Source organism: Scyliorhinus torazame, chromosome 10 (genome assembly GCF_047496885.1).
Source record: "Scyliorhinus torazame isolate Kashiwa2021f chromosome 10, sScyTor2.1, whole genome shotgun sequence".
Taxonomy (NCBI): domain Eukaryota; kingdom Metazoa; phylum Chordata; class Chondrichthyes; order Carcharhiniformes; family Scyliorhinidae; genus Scyliorhinus; species Scyliorhinus torazame.
The window spans coordinates 263,661,151-263,687,478 of record NC_092716.1 but is presented as its reverse complement, the minus strand read 5'-3'; the positions used below and the strand labels follow the sequence as shown (position 1 = coordinate 263,687,478).

The window sequence follows — 26,328 nt, the reverse complement described above, 5'->3', positions numbered from 1 at the left end:
CTGAGCCGTGGGGGCACTCTTTCCCTTCCGCCTCCGCCACAGTCTCCACCATGGCGGAGGCGGAAGAGACTCCCTCCACTGCGCATGCGTGGGAAACTGTCAGCGGCCGCTGACGCTCCCGCGCATGCACCGCCCGGAGATGTCATTTCCGCGCCAGCTGGCGGGGCAACAAAGGCCGTTTCCGCCAGCTGGCAGGGCGGAAATTCCTCCGGCGCCGGCCTAGCCCCTCAATGTTGGGGCTCGGCCCCCAAAGATGCGGAGCATTCCGCACCTTTGGGGCAGCGCGATGCCTGTCTGATTGGCGCCGTTTTGGGCGCCAGTCGGCGGACATCGCGCCGTTTCGGGAGAATTTCGCCCCATATCTAGAATAGTGAGAGCAGTTTTGGTCTCCTTATTTAAGGAAGGGTGTAAATGCACTGGAGATGGTTCAGAGATTTCCAGGTTGATAGCTGCAATGAGCAGGTTGTCTTATGAGGAAAAGTTGGACAGATTGGGCTTGTTTCCACTGGAGTTTAGACGAGTGAGGAGTGACCTGATTGTCGTGTATAAGATCCTGACGGTCTTGACAAGGTCGATGTGGAAAGGATGTTTCCTCTTGTGGTGAGTCCAGAGCTGAGAGGAACTGTTTTACAATTAGGGCTCCTTATCGGACAGAGAATAGAAACAGAGAAACATTGAAAAAAGGAGCAGGAGGAGTCCATTCAGCCCTTCAAGCCCGCTCTGCCACTCATTACCATCAGGGCTGATCATCCAACTCCATAGTGTTCACGTTTCCCCCCCACATGCTGTGATCCCTTCGACCCAAGTGCTATAAAGATATAGGGCTGGATTCTTCATTTCCGAAACCGTGATCGACGATCGGGCGGAGAATCGACTCCGCTGCTCAAATCGGGGCCGGCTCCGGATTGACGCCAGTTTTCGAGTCTCCATCCCGGTGGAAATAGCGTCACCTCATTGCGCGTCGTTGCAACGGCATTAGCAAGTCATCGGCTGGCCCTCCCGCGATGCTTCATCCCTGATGGGCCAGTTCCCGACCGTGCGGACTGGACTGTGCCCAGCGCTGCCACGCACGGCAGGGATCTGTGCCGCTGCCCAGGAGGGGCTTCCGAGAGGGGTGGGGGAACTAGTGGGGGGTGCCAGGGGATGGGTTGTGCGGTCGTGGCTGGCAGGTCAGGTCCGCGCATGGCCGGGGTCATGTTGTTCGGCGTGACCGCTGCAGGTCGTGGCCATGCGCATACACGGCCAGGGACCCGGCCATTCTCCGCACGTTTTTGGCGCGGGAGTCGGGAGTTTCACCCGGTGTCACTGCGAGCCCCTCACCGGTCCCGGAATCGGTGAGGGTTTCACGCATAATGTTTAGTCGTAAAAGACCACACAAACTCTGTTGGCGTCAACACTTAGTCGCAGAAACGGAGAATCCCACCCACAATGTTTTGGCCTCAACTACTTCCTGTGGTAACGAATTCCACAGGCCGACCACTCTCAGGGTGAAGAAATTTCTCCTCATCTCGGTCCTAAATGGGCTCCCCCGTATCTTCAGACTGTGACCCCTGGTTCTGGACACCCCCACCATTGGGAACATCCTTCCTGCATCAACCCTGTCCAGTCCTGTTAGAATTTTATAGGTTTCTATGAGACCCCCTCATTCTTCTGAACTCCAGGGAATACAATCCTAACTGACTCAATCTCTCCTCGAACGCAAGTCCTGCCATCCCTCAGTCTGGTAAACCTTTGCTGCACTCCCTTGAGAGCAAGAACATCCTTCCCCAGAGAGGGAGACCAAAACTGCACACAATACTCCAGGTGTGGCCTGACCAAGGCCCTGTACAATTGCAGCAACACATCCCTGCTTCTATACTCGAAACCTCTCACTATTAAGGCCAACATACCATTTGCCTTCTTTACCACCTGCTGTACCTGCATGCTTACCCTCAGTGACTGGTGCACAAGGACACCCAGGTCGCGTTGCACATTCCCCTCTCCCAATTTGGCTGAGGAAGTGCGGCATTATCAGCACCATCCAGTGCATGAAGTGTTTAGCAAGGCCCTGTCCATCTCTTAGGTTGACTTAAATGATGCCAGTATCTGAGCAGCACAAGTGGGTTCTTCTAGTGTCCTGACCAATATTTACCTCTTAAAATCACTCAGGACTATGTTGTCTGGTTCTTACCTCATTGCTATTTGTGGAATCTTGATGCCGTCAAATTGACTCCAGTGTTTTCTTCAACCACAACAGAAACTCTGCTCTCAAATCGAATGTCATTAATGGGCTTTTATTAAAGTGCTCTGGAATATCCTGGTGCCCTGGAAGGTGCAGGACAATCTCCATCTTATTTATTTGCTTTGCATGTTATTCCATTTTTTAGTATTGTGTTCATTCATTAATTGCATATTATTTATTGTTAATATATAAATAGTCATTTGGTGGTGCAGAATTTGAGAAAAAGGACACATTGTCGAAGATTTTCATCTTGCGCTTGTGAGGACAATTCTTAGGAATACCAAATTGGAAAGGGAATATCATGAAGCATAAACTGTTGTTCTTTTTACATCTCGCATCCTTGCGACTTGTCCTGATGAGTGCGAGATAAAAAGCTTCAACAACATGTGTCTTTTATCAGCTATCGCAGTCTATTTGCATTCTTTTGTTTTTCTCTGTGGTGTCCAGTTGCATTGTGACCTGCACATCTGGTTGTGTCGATCACTCATTTCCGTACCAGCCTCCCCGAACAGGCGCCGGAATGTGGCGACTAGGGGCTTTTCACAGTAACTTCATTTGAAGCCTACTTGTGACAATAAGCGATTTTCATTTCATTTCATTTTCATTTTCATTTACACACTCGTTCGGGAAATGTGGTTGTGTGAATAGAACAGGTGAACTACAATCTATTTTTAATCTTACCTTAATTATTCCCAAGACATCCTCTGATGAGAAAGTCACTGTACGGCAACATTATGTACACCATAAATAGCAAAGTAATTACGTTGAAATTGAATAGTTAGCGGGACAGTAATTTTAATGATGTGAACAAATCTTTGGAAAGTCAAACACCCGTTTGCTGTTCCTGTTGACACTGTCTCAGGAAACTGCTTTTCTTGACTTTAGACCAGTTACATCAGGATGTTCAGAGTTATAATTCTCATCATACGGACCAGTTCCAGAGCAGGTTGGTGCTGTTTAAGTCAAACAAATGTACCTATTGAGTAAAACATATTTATAAGAGAAGCAGGTGGGAGAATCAAAGTTTGACATTGATTTTAAACTCGTCTTTTTCCGTGAAAATGCAATGATATCAAACCTAGGGTGCGATTTAACCGGAAAGAAATCCATGTACTGATTTGAAATGAAATGAAAATCGCTTATTGTCACAAGTAGGCTTCAAATGAAGTTACTGAAGTTATTTGGGCGAGTTTAGTGGCTTGGAGATCATCCTATGCAATATTCATGGTGGCCAACTCCATGAGCAAACTTTTGGACCCAGCCATGATGTCTCAGCTTCTGCTCAAGCAGAAGCCACCTCCGATCTGAGTGCTCCAGTGGAAGCTCATACTGTGCTGATGAAATCTCAGCTTGCTGCCCCCATGGCTACCAATGCCAGTGCTTCATTGAAAGCTTTCTCGGAACGCTGAGGCGCTGGTCTGACAGAGTGACAGCGGCTTCTGAGAATCCACATCCACTGTCATCTCTCAACCCTTTGCCCTTGCTGTTGCCAGCCAGTCAGCCCAGACCGCTGCCACCCAGACCAACAGGCAATGTGAGGACAGGCCGTCTAGGCCCCGGCCTGCTCATGGGTGACCTCCAAATCAGTCTGAAGTCTCCCCCAGTGAAATGTAGCAGCCTTTCTGGTTAGGAGAGCCTGGCCAGGCAAAGGCACGAGTATTCAGGGGTTGCACAAGAGGGACTTGTTTACATTTGTTTGCTGTATGGGATTTAATTTATACATTTGCTTTGGTTTGTTTATTTTGTGCTGACTTTTTGAATTTTGGCTATGATGCCAACATGATGAACCATGTCTAAGGGTAGATAAAGTGAGGTACTATGGAGAGTGTGGAATTGGAGGTGTAGTCACTTGTTTTACACTTAATGTAGTTCTTCATGTTTAGCCTGGCCAGGGAGGGGCTGCCTACCTTCCTGCCTCCCGACCTTTTCCTTCTCCGACTGTTCTCTTGCTCCTCCTCTTCCTTTTCCTCCTCCTCTCCCTCCTCCAGCAGCTTGACCTGCTCTGATTCAGCCTCTGTCCATTTTCCTGCTGGTGCTGCATTCCAGGGGCAATGTTTACTCCTGCCCCCGGGCCTGAGAGCAACTCGGCTGTGCAGAAACCCTGGAGTCAAAAACAACATCTTTCAGCGCCTGTCACATCACTCCCTGTGAACTTTCAAACTTAAACTGATCGGGGAAAGTCAAAACAATTGTAGATTTGTACCAACAGCCAGAAAAAAATCAATCAGAGCGGGACAATAAGTAATTATTGATTCTTGTGATAGAGGTGGTGGTGGTGGTCGGGGTGGGGGGGTGCATGGGGGGAGGTCCTTCCTCATGATTAACACGGTTATGTACGTGTGTCCAGTTATTTGATATTAAGCCAGGTTGTGAGTTGGAGAGTCTAATTGCAACGTTACAGCGTCGGTGCCAGGTCGGTGCCAGGTCGGTGCCAGGTCAGTGCCAGGTGCCGGGTGACATTGTGAGGTATCTGCTCTGGGCACGGCTGTGTGGACACGGGGCAATTCACCAACATGTCACCTGAAGCAATTATTAGCAGAAATCCACAGTGGGCAGCATTGTGGTCCACAAATGGGCACTCAGCCCAACTCTGCTTCCAGGATTTTCTGACCCTTACCAGTGACTGACCACTATCCTGTATACGTTCGATGTGTCGTGCTGTGATTTGTGTTGCATTCTTTGAGCTCTGTGACACAGGATCCAATTTACTAACGCTAGACATTCTGCAGGTGGTTCACTGACTTGGCTTCAACTCAGATATTTTTTCCTCTGCTTCATGTGTTGAAAGTTCTGACTCTTGTTGTTCTTTCCTTCTGATGGCTCTTGTTGACGGTGAACCTCATCGAGCAATTCTCAACCTCACCTTGTCAAGTCTTTGTGACCTCTCTCTATCAAACCGACCTGATTTGATGGTTTTCAATCCTTTTGCCACCTTTAGCGTCATGCCCTCAATCTCCATGTGCAGATACAATGCCAACAGCAAACAGCCTCTCCCAGCACAGAGGTCAAGTTCCAGGAAGGGAGGTGACGAGGCAACAGAGGAAGGGATTGCACCCATCGTTATCTTACCACATAGGACAGGTGACTTGCTCAAAGAGTTAAGTTTTAAGGAGTGTCTCAGCGTATTAGAGAGAGGTGTAGGTGCTTAAGGAGGGAATTCCAGAATTTAAGGACTAGACAGCTGATGGGGTGGTCACCAATAGCACAGCGATTAAAACTGCAGATGCACTAGAGGCTAAAGTTGGAGGAGTACAGAAATGCTGCAGGGTTGGAGGACTGGTGGAGAGTCCAGAGAAAGGCATGGGTGGTGGGGGGTGGTGGGGAGCAGAGAGAGGCCACGAAACATTTACAAAATTGTTTCTAAAAAAATGAGGATGAGACATGGGGCGGGATTCTCCGACCCCCCACCGGGTCGGAGAATCGCCGGGGATCAGCGTTAATCCCACCCCCGCCGTCCTCCGAATTCTCCGGCCCCCCAAAAATCGCCCCGGTGTGAATCGCGCCGCCCGCATCGGAGAATGGAGGGGTCCGGCGCGACTCAATGGGCTCCGGGGCCACCAGAATTCTCCAGCCCGCAATGGGCCAAAGTCACACCCGTTTTTTTGCCAGTCCCGTCGGCGTATATTACACCAGGTCCTTACCGGTGGGACCTGGCACCGCGGGCAGCCTCCGGGGTTCTTTCGGGGGGGGGGGCGCGGGGGTATCAGGCCCCGGGAGGTGCCCCCACGGTGGCCTGGCCTGCGATCAGGGCCCACCGATCCGCAGGAGGGCCTGTGCCGTGGGGGAACTCTATTCCTCCGCATGGGCTGCTGTGGCCCTCCGCGATGGCCGATGCAGAGACGAACTCTCCCGCGCATGCGCCAGGATGACGCCAGCACGCACTGGCACTCCCGCGCATGGACCAACACGTACCGGCCGGCGGAGGCCCTTCAGCGCTGGTTGGCGGGGCGCCAACCACTCCGGGGCGGGCCTAGCCCCTGAAGCTTAGGAGGATTCCACACCTTTGGGGCGGCCCGACGGTTCACGCCACTCCTCGGCACCGGGACCGCCCGCCCCGCCGGGACCCCCGCCCCGCCGGGTAGGGGAGAATCCCGCCCATGATGTCTGAGCAGGTGGCTGTACAGACGGGTTGCTCAATGTCTGGTTGCACTGACTCTGGTCTCAAAGCTTGGAGGGTTCCTCACATGCCCGTGGGCAGCACAGTAGCACAGCGGTTAGCACAATTGCTTCACAGCTCCAGGGTCCCAGGTTCGATTCCCCGCTGGGTCACTGTCTGTGCGAAGTCTGCACGTTCTCCCCGTGTCTGCGTGGGTTTCCTCCGGGTGCTCCGGTTTCCTCCCACAGTCCAAAGATGTGCGGGTTCGGTGGATTGGCCATGATAAATTGCCCTTAGTGTTGGGTGGGGTTACTGGGTTATGGGGATAGGGTGGAGGTGTGGACCTTGGGTAGGGTGCTCTTTCAAAGAGCCGGTGCAGACTCGATGGGCTGAATGGCCTCCTTCTGCACTGTAAATTCTATGAGTACATGCCTGGGGCATTCCCCATGTGGGTGGGGTGTTTCCCTTCTGTGTGTGTGAATGGAGCAGGGGTCTCCATGTGCTGAGGAGGGGCGAGTGGTAGGGGGAGTTCCTGTGTGTGTGAGGGGGGGCGTTCTGCGTGTGAGGGGGGGTTCTGTGTGCGAGGGGGGTTCCCGTGTGTGTGTGGGGGGGTTCTGTGCATGTTTGGGGGGGTTCTGTGCGTGTGTGGGGGCGGGGGGGCGGTTCTGTGTGTGAGGGGGGTTCCTGCGACTGTGAGTGGGGTTCTTGTGTGTGTGCGTGGGGGGGGGGGGTTCTGTTTGTGAGGGGGGTTCCTGCGACTGTGAGTGGGGTTCTTGTGTGTGTGTGTGTGGGGTAGGGGTTCTGTTTGTGTGTGTGTGTGGGGTAGGGGTTCTGTTTGTGTGTGTGTGTGGGGGGGGGGTTCTGTTTGTGTGTGTGTGTGTGGGGGGGGGGTTCTGTTTGTGTGTTGTGTGTGTGTGTGGGGGGGGGGTGGAGGTTTCTGTGTGAGTCGTGGAGGGTCTCTGCATGGTGTGCTGCACACCTCTTTTCCCAACTGAGCCAAAAAACAGAACATTTCGCCCTAATATTTCGGATTCCTGATAACTGAACCATGACCTCAGGTTTCTAGAAAAACGGGAACCAAACAAAAGACAGAGCCATGAAATGATCTGGTCAGGAGACCAGTACAGGCAGACAGCATAGACCAGTACAGACAGACAGTATGGAGCAGTACAGGCGGACAGTATAGTCCAGTACAGGCAGGCAGCAGCGATCAGTAGAAGCAGACAGTGTAGAAAGTACAGTCAGACAGAATAGACCACAACAAGAAGACAGTATAAAAAGAACAGGCAGACAGAATCGACCAGTACAGGCAGATAGTACAGACCAGTACAGGCAGACAGTAGCGACCAGTACAAGCAGACAGCATAGACCATTACAAGCAGACCAGTACATGCAGACAGTCTGGACCAGACCAGGCAGGCGGTATAGGCCAGGACAGGCAGACACCATTACCACTACAAGCAAACAGTTTAGAAAGTACAGGTAGAATGTGTAGACCAGTACAGGCAGACAGCATAGATGGTACAGGCAGACAGTATACACCAGTAGAAGCAGACAGTATAGACCAGTACAGGCAGACAGTGTACACCAGTAGAAGCAGACAGTATAGACCAATATAAGCAGACAGTATAGACGAATACAGGCAGAAAGTATAGACCAGTACAGGCAAATAGCGTAGGCCAGTACAGACAGACAGTGTAGAACAGTCCAGGCAGACAGTATAGACCAGTACAGGCAGACAGTATAGGCCTGTACAGGCAGGCAGCATAGACCAGTACAAGCAGAGAGTATCGACCAGTACAATCCGGCAGCATCGACCTGTCCAAGCAGACAGTATAAACCAGTACAGGTGGACAGCATAGACCGTTAGAGCAGCCAGCATAGACCAGTACAAGCAGACAGCATAGACCAGTACAGGCAGACAGTATCGGCCAGTACAGGCAGACAGCATAGACCAGTACAAGCAGACAGCAAAGACCAGTACATGCAGACAGTATAGGCCAGTACAGGCAGACAGCATAGACCAATACAAGCAGACAACAAAGACCAGTATCGGCAGACAGTATAGGCCAGTACAGGAAGTGTAGACCAGTACAGGCAGACAGTATGGACTAGTACAGGCAGACTGTATAGGCCAGTACAGGCAGACTGTATAGGCCAGTACAGGCAGACTGTATAGCCAGCACAGGCAGTGTAGACCAGTACTGGCAGATAGTATAGACCAGTACAGGCAGACTGTATAGGCCAGCACAGGCAGTGTAGACCAGTACAGGCAGACCGTATAGGCCAGTACAGGAAGACTGTATAGGCCAGTACGGGCAGACTGTATAGGCCAGCACAGGCAGTGTAAACTAGTACAGGCAGTGTAAACTAGTACAGGCAGACCGTATAGACCAGTACAGGCAGACTGCATAGGCCAGTACAGGCAGACTGTATAGACCAGTACAGGCAGACTGTATAGGCCAGCACAGGCAGTGTATACCAGTACAGGCATTCAGTATAGACCAGTACCGGCAGACTGTATAGGCCAGTACAGGCAGATGGTGTGGATGAGTATTGCTGGATCCATGAGCAGATCTGTGAGTGATCTGGTAAATGTGCCTTTTGTTGGAAATTGTACCCTTGGAACCTGGGCGGAGTGAAGATGCTGCCAGACGGGACTTGGTGACTAAAGTCTCAAAGTAGAGGAACTGGACTCCACTTGAGGAAGACGAGAGTTTTGAAGGACTCTGTCTGAGATCAAGGGCAGAAATCTGTGGGACCCACCTTTATTCTATCCACTATTTAAAGTAATGTATATTTTACATTGACGATAATTCACCTGTTTCAAACGTTCCATTTGATTTGTGGTTTTGGTTTGTTTGACTGGAGATGTTAAGAAGTGAAATGTTGTCCTTAGGTTTTTCCCAGTGGGGGTCATTCGGTAAATTTGGTTCTTTGTGGTTATTGGTCTCCACGGAGAAAGGTTTTGTACAACTGTTCCATCACCTCTTTAACTTTGTCGTACAATCCACATCCAAAGTCAGTTTTATTTACGTTTTGTACCTTTTAGTGGTTTGGAGACATGGAAACACAAATCCGTTTGGTCCTCTACAGCTCTTAGTTTCTAACAATAAAGAAAATATTCCCATTTGTCTATTTTGTACCTAGTGGTTTAGCACAGGGCTAAATTGCTGGCTTTGAAAGCAGACCAAGGCAGGCCAGCAGCACGGTTCAATTCCCGTACCAGCCTCCCCGAACAGGCGCCGGAATGTGGCGACTAGGGGCTTTTCACAGTAACTTCATTTGAAGCCTACTTGTGACAATAAGTGATTTTTTTTTTAGTCTGGATGACTTTACCAAAGGAGCTTTAGTTACCCAAATTCTTGTTGCAGCTCCTATTCGATGTCTAATTGCACAGAAACCAGTGATGGCCCCTTCTGGTGAAGTTGCTAAAGAAACACAAGTTGCCAAAGATGAAACAAGTTGCTGTGATCTGACTCGGGAACTTTGGCTCTGCATTGATCTGTTGCAAAGACATTGGAACCGCGTGCATGAAGCAAAGTGGGTGTTAACCCAACTGAAGCTGAAAAGAGTCAAACTCAATGGATTTTTCCAGCTCTAAACAAACAGCTAACTCCGATTAATTTTCACGCACTAGCAAAAATGAAATCCTCATTAATCAAATTCCCCCATTAAGCAAACCCATTCGGGTTGATTTGAGTATTTTGATAATGAGTGGTGCGTGGGGAAAGCATTTCCCTATTAAGCAACTATTCCAATTAATGGTGCCCCACTGTATTTGGGGCTCGAAATCGCAAGAAGGTAATTCTCAGAATAACCTGGACCTACTTGCTGGTTGAAAGTGCAGGATAGGTCCAGCACTGTTATTCGTCACCTTAATAAGCCTGAACAGCGCCATGTCTAGTGACAGTAATAACTTATCCAACTCAGCAGCAGCAACTGGAACTTATTCTTTGATCACTCAGCAGTTTTATTCCGTGATGCTGGCAAGAATCTTGCTCACAAACATATTTATTGTACGGCTTTATTTCCCTGAGTGCTGACTATGCAGAAGGAAAGCTTGGAGCTCATGTATGGACAAGAGGGAAGTTAATCTTCCTGAAGATAATGGGCGCGATTTACTGGCCTCATCCCACCAAAATTGGGATGGGACGTGGCGGTGGATCCCGGGACAGGCCTCTCCGGGAATTCCCAAAGGTCATTCTGCCTCGCGGGATTTAACGAGGCGTCACGATCTGGATCCCGCCCACAATGGGCGGGGTCCAGACTGGCACAATTAAGTGAGCTTTTCACTGTACCTCGATACACGTGACAATAAACAAGTCCAATCCAATTTGACACCAGGGCTTCCAGCCTCGCCAAGGAACCCCTGCCGGGCGCTGTTTAACGCTGCACCCCAGAAATGAGACCCAGGAGTAACGACACTTGCGGGGGGGGTTGGGTAATCAGTGATCGAGTGGTCGACCTCTAGCCAGGCTGGCACCTTGGCACTGCCACCCCGGCCCCTGACAGTTCCACCCCGGCCTCTGGCAGTGCCACCCTGGCCCCTGACAGTTCCACCCCGGCCCCTGACAGTTCCACCCCGGCCTCTGGCAGTGCCACCCTGGCCCCTGACAGTTCCACCCCGGCCTCTGGCAGTGCCACCCTGGCCCCTGGCAGTGCCACCCTGGCCCCTGGCAGTGCCACCCTGGCCCCTGGCAGTTCCACCCTGTCCCCTGGCAGTGCCACCATGGCCCCTGGCAGTGCCACCTTGGCCCCTGGCAGTGCCACCTGAGTGCCAGAGGGTGCCCTGTTGGTATGTAGTGGGGTGCGGGAGAATCGGGAACCCACCAACAATTGAGTTGGGAATTGGGCGGGTCTAGGGCTGCGTTGGGGGGGCCGAGAGACCAGGGTCCCATTTAAAAATGGCGCATAATTTCTTCGTGCATTGAGGAGATCCGCTCGTCAGAGGCCCTCAGAGGTGCTCAGTGCAGGATATGCCGCTCAGTGTGGCATTGGTGGGGTGATCCCACCCCCCCCAGGGCCGAAAAACCCCAGAGTGCCATTAGATAGTGGGTTAGGGTCGGGACGACCCCTTAATTCCCGCCCAGAATGGGCTCTGTTTTTTAAAATTTAAATTGGCCGGATATGAAATGAGTGGGGTGGGAGGAGGCAAACGTGCAACACAAACTCTGGCCTGGAGCAGATGGGCTGAATGGGTTTAGAACATAGAACATAGAACAATACAGCGCAGTACAGGCCCTTCGGCCCACGATGTTGCACCGAAACAAAAAGCCTAACCTACACTATACCATTATCATCCATATGTTTATCCAATAAACTTTTAAATGCCCTCAATGTTGGCGAGTTCACTACTGTAGCAGGTAGGGCATTCCACGGCCTCACTACTCTTTGCGTAAAGAACCTACCTCTGACCTCTGTCCTATATCTATTACCCCTCAGTTTAAAGTTATGTCCCCTCGTGCCAGCCATTTCCATCCGCGGGAGAAGGCTCACTGTCCACCCTATCCAACCCCCTGATGTTTCTGCTGTAAATCTATGTAAACCTGTGGACTGATTGTGTGGAGCACATGACTGGAGGAAATGTTTATGGGATGTTTCTGTAATTTACACTTGGCAGCACGGTAGCATAGTGGTTAGCACAATTACTTCACAGCTCCAGGGTCCCAGGTTCGATTCCCGGCTTGGGATGTGCGGAGACTGCACATCCTCCATGTGTCTGCATGGGTTTCCTCCGGGTGCTCCGGTTTCCTCCCACAGTCCAAAGATGTGCGGGTTAGGTGGATTGGCCATGATAAATTGCCCTTAATGTCCAAAAGTGCCCTTAGTGGGGTTACTGGGTTATGGGGATAGGGTGGAGGTGTTGACCTTGGGTAGGGTGCTCTTTCCAAGAGCCGGTGCAGACTCGATGGGCCGAATGTCCTCCTTCTGCACTGTAAATTCTATGATTCTATGATCAATGATCTATGACCTGCTTCTAGGTTTTGAAATTTTAAAAACTGGTCGAGGGTTTGGACCTTCTGTTTTGCATTGTATTTGCCATTGTGTCAAAGGCACAAGGTGTGAGAGAGAAAATAACGTTTGCTAACGAGCAAGAGAAAGGAGAACTCAGTCTGATTGGTCATGGAGTGAACAAGGTTTGGTATTTATCTGTGGGTTCAATAGTGCAGGATGCTGGCTGTGTAGAGAGGAAATGAAGAAAGTTTTGCATTTATACAACAACATTCACAACTCCAGGCTGGCCCAAAGGATCTTACGGCCAATTAGGTATTTCTGAAGTGTAATGGCGGGGGGGTGGGGGGGGGGAGTGTTTAACCCCACAAGAGACAATGGGCTAAAATCAAATGGGAGTAAAATAGTTACCAACAGAAATCCCAACCCCGACCTCTACATCTGAACCTGAGGGGCACAAATATCCTGGGGGGGAGATTTGTTAGTGCTCTTTGGGGGGGTTTAAACTAATGCAGCAGGGGCATGGGAACCTGGATTGTAGTTTTAGGGTAAGGGAGAATGAGAGTATAGAGGTCAGGAGCACAGATTTGACGTCGCTGGAGGGGGCCAGTGTTCAGGTAGGTGGTTTGAAGTGTGTCTACTTCAATGCCAGGAGTATACGAAACAAGGTAGGGGAACTGGCAGCATGGGTTGGTACCTGGGACTTCGATGTTGTGGCCATTTCGGAGACATGGGGCGAAATTCTCCCCCAACGGCGGGATGCCCGCCGACTGGCGCCAAAGCCGGCGCCAATCAGACGGGCATCGCGCCGGCCCAAAGGTGCGGAAGTCTCCGCATCTTTGGCGGCCTAGCCCCAACATTGAGGGGCTAGGCCGACGCCGGAGGGATTTCCGCCCCGCCAGCTGGCGGAAATGGCGTTTGTTGCCCCGCCAGCTGGCGCGGAAATGCGGCGCATGCGCGGGAGCGTCAGCGGCCGCTGTCAGTTTCCCCGCACATGCGCGGGAGCGTCAGCGGCCGCTGAAAGTTTCCCGCGCATGCGCAGTGGGGAGAGTCTCTTCCGCCTCCGCCATGGTGGAGGCCGTAGCGGAGGCGGAAGGGAAAGAGTGCCCCCACGGCACAGGCCCGCCCGCGGATCGGTGGGCCCCGATCGCGGGCCAGGCCACCGTGGGGGCACCCCCCGGGGCCAGATCGCCCCGCGCCCCCCCCCAGGACCCCGGAGCCCGCCCACGCCGCCTGGTCCCGCCGGTAAATACCAGGTTTGATTTACGTCGGCGGGACAGGCAATTCCTGGGCGGGACTTCGGCCCACCCGGGCCGGAGAATCCAGCGGGGGGTCCCGCCAACCGGCGCGGCCGGATTCCCGCTCCCGCCCAATCTCCGGGAGCGGAGACTTCGGCGGGGGCGGGGGCAGGATTCACGGCGGCCAACGGCCATTCTCCGACCCGGCGGGGGGTCGAAGAATGGCGCCCATGGATAGAGCAGGGACAGGAATGGATGTTGCAGGTTCCGGGGTTTAGGTGTTTTAGTAAGCTCAGAGAAGGAGGCAAAAGAGGGGGAGGTGTGGCGCTGCTAGTCAAGAGCAGTATTACGGTGGCGGAGAGGATGCTAGATGGGGACTCTTCTTCCGAGGTAGTATGTGCTGAAGTTAGAAACAGGAAAGGAGAGGTCACCCTGTTGGGAGTTTTTTATAGGCCTCCTAATAGTTCTAGGGATGTAGAGGAAAGGATGGCGAAGATGATTCTGGATAAGAGCGAATGTAACAGGGTAGTTATTATGGGAGACTTTAACTTTCCAAATATTGACTGGAAAAGATATAGTTCGAGTGTTGCAAGTGTTGGGCACACTGGATAAGTGGGGCTTGTTCAAGGATCAGCTACTGCGTGTTCTTGATAAGTATGTACCGGTCAGGCAGGGAGGAAGGCGTCGAGCGAGGGAACCGTGGTTTACCAAGGAAGTGGAATCTCTTGTTAAGAGGAAGAAGGAGGCCTATGTGAAGATGAGGTGTGAAGTTTCGGTTGGGGCGATGGAGAGTTACAAGGTAGCGAGGAAGGATCTAAAGAGAGAGCTAAGACGAGCAAGGAGGGGACATGAGAAGTATTTGGCAGGAAGGATCAAGGAAAACCCAAAAGCTTTCTATAGGTATGTCAGGAATAAGCGAATGACTAGGGAAAGAGTAGGACCAGTCAAGGACAGGGATGGGAAATTGTGTGTGGAGTCTGAAGAGATAGGCGAGATACTAAATGAATATTTTTCGTCAGTATTCACTCAGGAAAAAGATAATGTTGTGGAGGAGAATGCTGAAACCCAGGCTAATAGAATAGATGGCATTGAGGTACGTAGGGAAGAGGTGTTGGCAATTCTGGACAGGCTGAAAATAGATAAGTCCCCGGGACCTGATGGGATTTATCCTAGGATTCTCTGGGAGGCCAGGGAAGAGATTGCTGGACCTTTGGCTTTGATTTTTATGTCATCATTGGCTACAGGAATAGTGCCAGAGGACTGGAGGACAGCAAATGTGGTCCCTTTGTTCAAAAAGGGGAGCAGAGACAACCCCGGCAACTATAGACCGGTGAGCCTCACGTCTGTAGTGGGTAAAGTCTTGGAGGGGATTATAAGAGACAAGATTTATAATCATCTAGATAGGAATAATATGATCAGGGATAGTCAGCATGGCTTTGTGAAGGGTAGGCCATGCCTCACAAACCTTATTGAGTTCTTTGAGAAGGTGACTGAACAGGTGGATGAGGGTAGAGCAGTTGATGTGGTGTATATGGATTTCAGCAAAGCGTTTAATAAGGTTCCCCACGGTAGGCTATTGCAGAAAATACGGAGGCTGGGGATTGAGGGTGATTTAGAGATGTGGATCAGAAATTGGCTAGCTGAAAGAAGACAGAGGGTGGTGGTTGATGGGAAATGTTCAGAATGGAGTACAGTCACAAGTGGAGTACCACAAGGATCTGTTCTGGGGCCGTTGCTGTTTGTCATTTTTATCAATGACCTAGAGGAAGGCGCAGAAGGGTGGGTGAGTAAATTTGCAGACGATACTAAAGTCGGTGGTGTTGGCGATAGTGTGGAAGGATGTAGCAGGTTACAGAGGGGTATAGATAAGCTGCAGAGCTGGGCTGAGAAGTGGCAAATGGAGTTTAATGTAGAGAAGTGTGAGGTGATTCACTTTGGAAGGAATAACAGGAATGCGGAATATTTGGCTAATGGTAAAGTTCTTGAAAGTGTGGATGAGCAGAGGGATCTAGGTGTCCATGTACATAGATCCCTGAAAGTTGCCACCCAGGTTGATAGGGTGGTGAAGAAGGCCTATGGAGTGTTGGCCTTTATTGGTAGAGGGTTTGAGTTCCGGAGTCGGGAGGTCATGTTGCAGCTGTACAGAACTCTGGTACGGCCGCATTTGGAGTATTGCGTGCAGTTCTGGTCACCGCATTATAGGAAGGACGTGGAGGCTTTGGAGCGGGTGCAGAGGAGATTTACCAGGATGTTGCCTGGTATGGAGGGAAAATCTTATGAGGAAAGGCTGATGGACTTGAGGTTGTTTTCGTTGGAGAGAAGAAGGTTAAGAGGAGACTTAATAGAGGCATACAAAATGATCAGGGGGTTGGATAGGGTGGACAGTGAGAGCCTTCTCCCGCGGATGGATATGGCTGGCACGAGGGGACATAACTTTAAACTGAGGGGTAATAGATATAGGACAGAGGTCAGAGGTAGGTTCTTTACGCAAAGAGTAGTGAGGCCGTGGAATGCCCTACCTGCTACAGTGGTGAACTCGCCAACATTGAGGGCATTTAAAAGTTTATTGGATAAACATATGGATGATAATGGCATAGTGTAGGTTAGATGGCTTTTGTTTCGGTGCAACATCGTGGGCCGAAGGGCCTGTACTGCGCTGTATTGTTCTATGTTCTATGTTCTATTTCCTGTTTGAACTGGAGCTGGTCAGGCAGGTCACCAAGCTGCCCAACGGGGCAAGTTGACATTATAAATATTAAAGTGAGGTTTTGAACCTCATTAATTTATTCCCCAGGAGAAATTTGAATGTGTTCAACCAGGTTTCCCCGAGTCTCAGGAAATTCGACAGCTAATCCCAGACAAAAACTGCTGGATTCAGCAGATCTAAACCCTTCACTTCCCCCGTAGAATTCCGCAGAATCCCTGTAGCGAAGAAGGAGATCAGTGGAGTGGTTAGCACTTTTGCTTCACAGCGCCAGAGTCACAGGTTCGATTCCCCGCTGGGTCACTGTCTGTGCGGAGTCTGCACGTTCTCCCCGTGTCGGCGTGGATTTCCTCCGGGTGCTCCGGTTTCCTCCCACAGTCCAAAGACGTCGAGGTTAGGTGGATTGGCCATGATAAATTGCCCTTAGTGTTCAAAAAGGTTAGGCGGGGTTATTGGGTTTCGGGGATAGGGTGGAAGTGAGGGCTTAAATGGGTCGGTGCAGAAGACTCGATGGGCCAAATGGCCTCCTTCTGCACTGTATGTTCGATGTACTATATATGTTCCATTCAGCCCATTGAGTTTGCACTGGCCTTCTGGAAGAACACTCCACCCAAGCCACTTCCCAACCCTATTCCTATAACCCTTTCATCTAATCTACACATCCCTGGACACTAAGGGCAATTTAAGGAGACTTCCCAGGCCTCTGTACCCCACCCCACCCACTTCCCCAGCAGACTGGGATCTCAGGATTTCCCCCATCCTGGGATTGGCAATCCTCCCCCCTCAGATCCACCGCCTCCAGTGCCTCCCGGTCCCTGTGTTAGAACATAGAACATAGAACACTACAGCGCAGTACAGGCCCTTCGGCCCTCGATGTTGCACCGACCTGTGAAACCAATCTAAAGCCCATCTACACTATTCCCTTATCGTCCATATTCGCCTCCACTGAACTGTTCCCTGCCTAATTGGAAGCCATGTCTTATCAATAAGGTGACTAATGAGCAGGGAACCTGGTTGATGAAGACACACACTGTGTAGTTAAAACTCCCAAGCAGTCCATTCAGTTAAAAATACAGCCCAAAGTCACGGTTGCAGGAAATGTGGAGCCTGGATCTGCACAGCAAGATCAGCAGAGAGATAATGGCCTGGCAATCTACTCCCTTTGTGATGTTGGTGCAAGGCTGACTATTGGTCAGGACACTGGGCGTAACTCACCTATTGGACCATAAGACCATAAGACATAGGAGCAGAATTAGGCCACTCGGCCCATCGAGTCTGCTCCGCCATTCAATCATGACTGATACTGATGTGTTGGGTATGCCAGGTCTGCGTTTACTGTAGCAGTGAGAGAGACAGGCTTCCAACACTTGAAGAAATGCAACTCGATTTTATTGAACTCTTAACTATCACACATACTTTAACTGTGGGTAGACACTATGCTGACTTGACTGGAGACCTGAGGCTAACCTGACCAGACTATCTTACTACCACATGGTGTATGTTCTAGTTGTTGCTCACGGGCTCTGACTGTCTCAGAGGCTACATCCCGAGAGAGTGGGAAAACTAGTGCCCTCTGGCTTTATAGTGGTCGTGTCCTGTCTGGTGATTGGCTGCTGTGTTCTGTGTGTTCACTGGTCATCCTGTGTGTCAATCACTGCCTGTCTGTGCACCATCATATACCTGCGTGTATATTATGACAGATACCTTTCTCATCCCCATTCTCCTGTTCTTCAACATAGTGCCCTGGCCTCTGTTGAGGCCTCTTGGGGCAGCACGGTAGCATAGTGGTTAGTACAATTGGTTCGCAGCTCCAGAGTCCCAGGTTCGATTCCCGGCTTGGGTCACTGTCTGTGCAGAGTCTGCACATCCTCCCCGTGTCTGCGTGGGTTTCCTCCGGGTGCTCCGGTTTCCTCCCACAGTCCAAAGATGTGCGAGTTAGGTGGATTGGCCATGATAAATTGCCCTTAGTGTCCAAAATTGCCCTTAGTGTTGGGTGGGGTTACTGGGTTACGGGGATAGGGTGGGGGTGTGGGCTTGGGTAGGGTGCTCTTTCCAAGAGCCAGTGCAGACTCGATGGGCCGAATGGCCTCCTGCTGCACTGTAAATTCTATGATTCGCTTGAGAGCACATTGGTTTCATGGCCCATTTGGAAATGCACAACCCACCGACCGTGCAGGACCCAGTCCGGCACTGCAGCATCACAACCCACCGACCATGCAGGACGCAGTCCGGCACTGCAGCATCACAACCCACCGACCGTGCAGGACCCAGTCCGGCACTGCAGCATCACAACCCACCGACCGTGCAGGACGCAGTCCGGCACTGCAGCATCACAACCCACCGACCATGCAGGACGCAGTCCGGCACTGCAGCATCACAACCCACCGACCATGCAGGACGCAGTCCGGCACTGCAGCATCACAACCCACCGACCGTGCAGGACCCAGTCCGGCACTGCAGCATCACAACCCACTGACTGTGCAGGACCCAGTCCGGCACTGCAGCATCACAACCCACTGACCGTGCAGGACCCAGTCCGGCACTGCAGCATCACAACCCACTGACCGTGCAGGACCCAGTCCGGCACTGCAGCATCACAACCCACCGACCGTGCAGGCGCAGTCCGGCACTGCAGCATCACAACCCACCGACCGTGCAGGACCCAGTCCGGCACTGCAGCATCACAACCCACTGACTGTGCAGGACCCAGTCCGGCACTGCAGCATCACAACCCACCGACCGTGCAGGACCCAGTCCGGCACTGCAGCATCACAACCCACTGACTGTGCAGGCGCAGTCCGGCACTGCAGCATCACAACCCACCGACCGTGCAGGCGCAGTCCGGCACTGCAGCATCACAACCCACTGACTGTGCAGGCGCAGTCCGGCACTGCAGCATCACAACCCACCGACCGTGCAGGACCCAGTCCGGCACTGCAGCATCACAACCCACCGACCGTGCAGGACCCAGTCCGGCACTGCAGCATCACAACCCACTGACTGTGCAGGACCCAGTCCGGCACTGCAGCATCACAACCCACCGACCGTGCAGGACCCAGTCCGGCACTGCAGCATCACAACCCACCGACCGTGCAGGACCCAGTCCGGCACTGCAGCATCACAACCCACCGACCGTGCAGGACCCAGTCCGGCACTGCAGCATCACAACCCACCGACCGTGCAGGACCCAGTCCGGCACTGCAGCATCACAACCCACCGACCGTGCAAGCGCAGTCCGGCACTGCAGCATCACAACCCACTGACTGTGCAGGACCCAGTCCGGCACTGCAGCATCACAACCCACCGACCGTGCAAGCGCAGTCCGGCACTGCAGCATCACAACCCACTGACTGTGCAGGACCCAGTCCGGCACTGCAGCATCACAACCCACTGACTGTGCAGGCGCAGTCCGGCACTGCAGCATCACAACCCACTGACTGTGCAGGCGCAGTCCGGCACTGCAGCATCACCTTTACATACAGACCCAGTAGGATTGATTTTTAAAAATGTGGTCTGCAAAAAGAAATTAAGTGACACAACAATTATCAGATTGAGTTGTAGCCAAACCCTTGACAGTTGTTGGAGTTTGAATGAAATGATAGAAACCTGATTTTCAAGACCGTCCAGTACTCTTGTTTTTAACATTATCAGCAAGTTTAATCAAAAGAAAATGACCAAAATTGTTCACTCTTCAGTCTCCGGCAGCTCTGGGGAAACTTGCATGTTGTCTGGGTCTGACAGGTTTGTCACACTAACGCTGAGAAATGTAGTACTATAGTAATAAAAATAGTAACATTTCTGCGGTTAGTTTAATCACCATACCAATGTTTTATTAATGTGCTACTTCAATATTAAAGTCCAACACTGAAGACAAGCATCGAGCATAGAGGCAGACACTCCTCTGCAGTACTGAGGGAAGGCTGCAGTGTTCAAAGTGCTGCCTTTTGGATGAAGCATTGAACAAAGACCCTTTCTTCCCTCACAGGTGGATGTAAAAGGTCCCGGCATTATTTTGGCATAGCATTATTTCGCGAAAGAGCCAAGGAATTGTAATCCTCCCCTTTGCCTTAAATATTATTCATGCATATACTACGAATGAGCCATTAAGCATCAAAGAGGGTTAAGTGCATTCCAATCACCTCCCTTCACGCTTGAATGATTTTGAAGTGCTGATCTGGAAATTGATAGCACTCAACTCTCTTTGAGATGGTTGATGTTTGTAAACATTGTGGTTACAGCACTTAGAGTTTGAGGGAGATGAATGAAGCAAGACTGACAGCTGTGTTTGTGGAAGCTGTCAATTACAGCCCCCTAGGAGAACTGAATGAATGGCTGGGGTTTAAACACAGGTCACTGCTTTTCTCTTTCCAGGAATGGACACGTGATGTTTCTTCTGTCTGAGCAAGCAGGTGTATTACTCAGGTGAGTGTTACAATACTGGGGCGACATTCTCTGAACCCCGCCGGGTCGGAGAATCACCGGGGGCTGGCGTGAATCCCGCCCCCGCCGGTTGCCGAAGTCTCCGGCACCGGATATTCGGCGGGGGCGGGAATCGCGCCACGCCGGTTGGCGGGCCCCCCCCCGCTGGATTCTCCGTCCCGGATGGGCCGAAGTCCCACCAATAAATTGCCTGTCCCGCCGGCGTAAATTAAATCACCTACCTTACCGGCGGGACAAGGCGGCGTGGGCGGGCTCCGGGGTCCTGGGGGGGCGCGGGGCGATCTGACCCCGGGGGGTGCCCCCACGGTGGCCTGGCCCGCGATCGGGGCCCACCGATCCGCTGGCGGGCCTGTGCCGTGGGGGCACTCTTTCCCTTCCGCCTCCGCCACGGTCTCCACCATGGCGGAGGTGGAAGACTCTCCCTCCACTGCGCATGCGTGGGAAACTGTCAGCGGCCGCTGACGCTCCTGTGCATGCGCCGCCCGGAGATGACATTTCCACGCCAGCTGGCGGGGCACCAAAGGCCGTTTCCGCCAGCTGGCGGGGCGGAAATTTCTCCGGCGTCGGCCTAGCCCCTCAATGTTGGGGCTCGGCCCCCAAAGCTGCGGAGCATTCCGCACCTTTGTGGCGGCGCGATGCCCGTCTGATTGGCGCGTTTTGGGCGCCAGTCGGCGGACATCGCGCCATTTCCGGAGAATTTCGCCCCTAGTTTTTTTCACCGCCCCTGTCTCGACTGCTCTCTAGCTTCCAGACATGGATATCTCTTCTCGGGGGTTGGTGAGGGGGGTTCCTTTAATTAGGGTGTATCTATTGGGTTCCCTTTAGTTCGGGCGTCTTCCCCCTATTCAGGAGGTCTCTGTGGGAGTCTCCCTATCTAGGGTTTTTTGGGGGGTCTCCCTATCTTTGGGTCTCTAAGGTGGTCTCCCAATCTAGAAGGTCTCTTGGGGGGGTGGGGATTGTCTCCATATCAAGGGGATCTCTGGGGGTGTTTCTCTATCCATGGGGTCTCTGGGCAGATTGTACATTATGGGTGGGGCTGGCCCCCAGGTGGGGTTTGGGGGCAATTCCATTAAGGGGTTACACCCTTGGTCCAAGGTGAGGTTGACCATGGCAGGGCCACCGATAGTTGTAGTGATTCTTGCCCACGTGATTCCCGGCCTGGAGGACCAGAGAATCGCGAGGACCCAGAGAATCAGGTATTGGGCCCGCTAAGTGGATGAAGTGGGGCATTGGGACCCATTTGCACCCACCAGCATTCTCCCGCTGGCGCGAAGCCTGATCTGACCGCCAGCGAGGGGCTGAGCATTGCGGTTGGTTTGGCGCACGCCGAGAACCTCGATTTTGGCCGTCAGTCCGATTCTCCGGACAATCGTGAACTCCGTTATCAGCGCCGCGGGCGGAGAATCCAGCCCAGGACGCCTGGCGCAATATTCCAAATGCAGCCTCGCCCATCACGGGCTCACAGAAACTCTGGTCTGGGAGCCCCGTTTTGTTGGTTTGACAGTTTTTAAAATTCTCTTTGCAGAAACGCACCTTGTGGCTGCTGAACTGAAATAATATTAACAACCTAAACACTGCCATCTAAAGTCCACATCAGCTCTCGGTAAGTTATTTTATTTACGACATCACACTTTCCCTTGATGATCTTATTATTGATTGAACAATTATTGTCCGTTTGAGTTTATTTCCATTATGAAGTCAGTAGTTTTTTTGTTATTTTGCCTTATATTACATTTTAATTCTTCATTATCTCAACAAAATGAAAAGATTCATTTACATTTGATGCATTTTGAAAATACATACAGCCTATGGATAATTCAGTTGTGTTTTGGATGGAAAAAAAGTGAATTATTCAAGAATTTGAAGCAAGCGATTTAAATACCAGGAAAATAATTGCTAAAATTAACTGTCAGAAAATTGAAATAATTAAACAACTTTGATTAAGAGTTGGCTATTTTGCAAAATAAAATGTAAGCGGTTTATCCCCATTCTGTTGGTTCCTTGAGCATTAACGCCCCAATATTGGCTCAACTGGCATGAAGGGTCACTGAATTGTGCCCAACTTGTATTCAATTTCCAATTGAGTTTTCACAATCTCCCGCTTGCTGTGAAAACATCACAATCGATGCTGCCACTGCCCACAAACTGGCCACTGCCCACAAACTGGCCACTGCCCACAAACTGGCCACTGCCCACAAACTGGCCACTGCCCACAAACTGGCTGTGCCTCCAAATGGCAGCAGGAAATGTTCTGGTGTCTCTTATTTGCTGCTGTTGGTTCCACTGGAGCGTCAAATTGGGTTTTCTACCCAAGCCCATGCTGCCCACCGCAGGCAACTAGTAGACATTTCAAATGGCATGTTCAACCTCATACTCTGTGAGCAACATCACAGGAGGTCAGCAAGTAGATGCACGATTGTATTTGAGTGTGGAGAAGTAATTCATAGAATTATAGTTTACAGTGCAGAAGGAGGCCATTCGGCACATTGAGTCTACACCGGCTCTTGGAAAGAATCCCCTACCTAAGCCCACGCCTCCACCCTATCCCTGGAACCCAGTAACCCACCTAACCTTTGTATGTTAAGGGCCAATTTATCAGGGCCAACCCACCTAACCTGCACATCTTTGTACTGTGGGAGGAAACCGGAGCACCCGGAGGAAACTCACGCAGACACGGGGAGGACGTGCAGACTCCGCACAGTCACCCGTTGCCAGAATTGAACCCGGGACCCTGGAGCTGTGAGGCAGCAGTGCTAACCATTGTGCTACCGCGCCACCCCTGTTAAATTGTTTAAAACTCCGTGTGAATCACGTTACAGAACTGATGTGTTGCTATCAGTTGTTGTTTTTCGAAAACATGAGATCACGGCACAGCAAAAATGATAATTATAAACCCAACAATCTCACTGGAATTTGAGCTTTCTGAATTTAAATTGAAACCTCCAACACTTGGCATTGGATGGGGTGTGTGTACAAAACTGCCTTTGTGAGCTCTGACTCATGTTCCCGGTCTCAACCTGGAGTCAAGTCGTGTCAGTCACATCCTTCCCAAAGCGGCTGCGCTGAGAGAGGATGAATGTTATTCAGCGGCGCTTCAGCATTACGTTCAGTAAAGAGGCTCATTAAATGTCTGAACTGCTCTTTCGCCCCAACTGTAACGTGGCTCGGTGAACGAGAACATCAGGTTTTGTAAAGTGCTTGAGGAAGGTAATTTGATATTTGAGTTAAGTTTTCATTGAGTGAGAGTTGAACTGCAACATAGCTACATAGATACATAGGAGATAGGAGCAGGAGGAGGCCATTCGGCCCTTCGAGCCTGCTCCGCTATTCATCACGATCATGGTTGATCATCCAACTCAATAGCCTAATCCTGCTTTCTCCCTATAGCCTTTGATCCCATTCTCCCCAAGCGCTATATCCAGCCGCCTCTTGAATATATTCAGTTTTAGCATCAACTACTTCCTGTGGGAATGAATTCCACAGGCTCACCACTCTTTGTGTGAAGAAATGTCTCCTTATCTCTGTCCGTAATGGTTTACCCTGAATCCTCAGGCTGTGATCCCTGGTTCTGGACACACCCATCATTGGTAACATCGTCCCTGCATCTACCCTGTCTAGTCCTGTTAGAATTTTATAAGTCTCTATGAGATCCCCTCTCATTCTTCTGAACTCCAGTGAGAACAATCCCAACCTCGTCAATCTCTCCTCATATGACAGTCCCGCCATCCCTGGAATCAACAACAACCTGCATTTATGTGGCTGCTTTAAGCTCGGACTGCCTGCTTGTGCACCTTACAGATGCAGGATCAGAGGAAACATGGACGCCAAGTCAAGGGATTAGGGATGACAGCAGCTTGTTTGGAGGGAGGGCCTCACAACAGGGGGTGAAGGCCGAACATCTATTGCAATGACTTTGGAGATGTGGAGAGGGGAGAGAAACTGGGATTGTTCTCTTCAGACCAGAAAAGATTAAAATGAGAATTAGACAGAGTGACAGAACTGATTGACAAAACCACCAGAGCTGACTTGGGGGAGAAAATGAGGCAGCGAGTTGTCAGGAAATTAACTGTCTGAAAAGGTGATGGAAGGAAATCCATTCAGAACTTTCACAAGAGAATTGGGTCAAAACTTGTATAGTAAACATTTAGGGAAAGAGCAAGAGGGAGTTCGGCCAAACTGAACAGCTCAACTAAAGAGTCATCACAGGTACAAAGGCCGAAATGGCCTCTTCCTGGGCCGGGGCATGCTCAGTGGAAATATTGGTGGAGACAACTCCAAAGCTTAGAGCTGAGAGATCTGAGGGCCCAGGTATCTGTGACAGTGCATCAGAGACTAGGCACCTGCTCGATTGGCCTCATCGCACCCGACTCGGGACGCGACAAGGCTACTAAATCTCGCAAGAGGCCTCGCGATATCAGATTTGCATATTGAAGTGAGCAGCGAGCCTCATTTGCAGATGTCTGCACCCGAGTCTCCCAAGGCCTGGGATAAAATTGGCATACCTGGGAACCTTACCGTTTAGTGCTGGTCTACACAAACATGGACCAGGCGTAACGGCACCGGGGGAATGTCCTAGGCCGCTGGAGACCCCCGGTGGTGGTGCTCTGGGCAGGGTGGTACCCTGGCACTCCCACTGGCACCAGGGCATCTTGGCACTGCCAGCCTGTAACCTTGGCACTGCCACTCAGGCACGCTCTCTGTGCCACACTGGCACTGCCATGGTACCCAGGTGGCACTGCCAGGCTGGTACAGGCACTGCCAGGGTGCCAAGCTGGCAGTGCCAAGCGATCGGGCCTGGGAGTGACCTGCCCCTATGAGGTCAGGTGAGGGGGGTTTGAGGACCCCCTACCAGGTAGGTTGGGGGGTGCAGTTGCCTTGGTGGGGGGGGTGCATTTAAAAATGGCGGCCGATCTCTTCCCGCACTGACAAGCTGACCGTCAGTGCAGGAAATGAAGCTAAGTACGGCCTCGGTGGGGCATTCCTCTCGTTTGATAGCGGTGTCGTTCTCAGAGCTGCAGATGACGAGAAATACCCTGGTAACATAGAACATACAGTGCAGAAGGAGGCCATTCGGCCCATCGAGTCTGTACCGACCCACTTAAGCTCTCACTTCCACCCTATCCCCGTAACCCAATAACCCCCATCTAACCTTTCTTTGGTCACTAAGGGCAATTTATCATGGCCAATCTACCTAACCTGCACGTCTTTGGACTGTGGGAGGAAACCGGAGCACCCGAAGGAAACCCACGCAGACACGGGGAGAACGTGCAGACTCTGCACAGACAGTGATCCAAGCCGGAATCGAACCTGGGACCCTGGTGCTGTGAAGCCACAGTGCTAGCCACTTGTGCTACCGTGCTGCCCATGGGTAAATGGACCCAAAATGTGACTCTTTTTCCCATTAAACCGCGCCCCAGATTCTGCAAGAGGCAGAACTCTCAGAGAGATGTAGTGCTGGAGGGGAGTTACAGTCAGGACAGATAGGGGTGGGTGGGATGGTAGGAGTGAGGCCTTGGTGTGACGTAAACAGCAAAGAGAGAATTTTAAATTTGAGGCATTGTCAAGCTGTATCAGAGGGACAACATTCGCCACTCTCCAGTCCTCTGACATTATCCCCATGGACAGTGAGGACCCAAAGATCAAAGCCAAAGGCTCTGCAATCTCATCCCTTGCC

General features: G+C 51.4%; 1 protein-coding gene and 1 long non-coding RNA gene across 4 annotated transcripts in view; one reads left to right on the top strand and one right to left on the bottom strand.

The window, feature by feature from the left end:
• The window catches only part of LOC140384953 (uncharacterized), a 58,094-nt gene extending 38,113 nt beyond the window's left edge, over positions 1–19,981 (bottom strand). The window contains exons 1-3 of the long non-coding RNA XR_011933241.1: positions 19,890–19,981; positions 4,145–4,322; positions 2,171–2,304 (exon numbers count right to left, since the gene is read on the bottom strand). This is a non-coding gene — a long non-coding RNA (uncharacterized lncRNA). The remainder of the gene's footprint in view (positions 1–2,170; positions 2,305–4,144; positions 4,323–19,889) is intronic.
• The window catches only part of LOC140384761 (SH3 and multiple ankyrin repeat domains protein 2-like), a 1,513,496-nt gene that overhangs the window by 233,060 nt on the left and 1,254,108 nt on the right, over positions 1–26,328 (top strand). For all 3 annotated transcript variants that reach the window (XM_072466758.1, XM_072466757.1, XM_072466755.1), the window contains exons 2-3: positions 20,586–20,636; positions 22,180–22,257. The gene's annotated coding sequence lies outside the window, so the exon portion shown is untranslated. The remainder of the gene's footprint in view (positions 1–20,585; positions 20,637–22,179; positions 22,258–26,328) is intronic.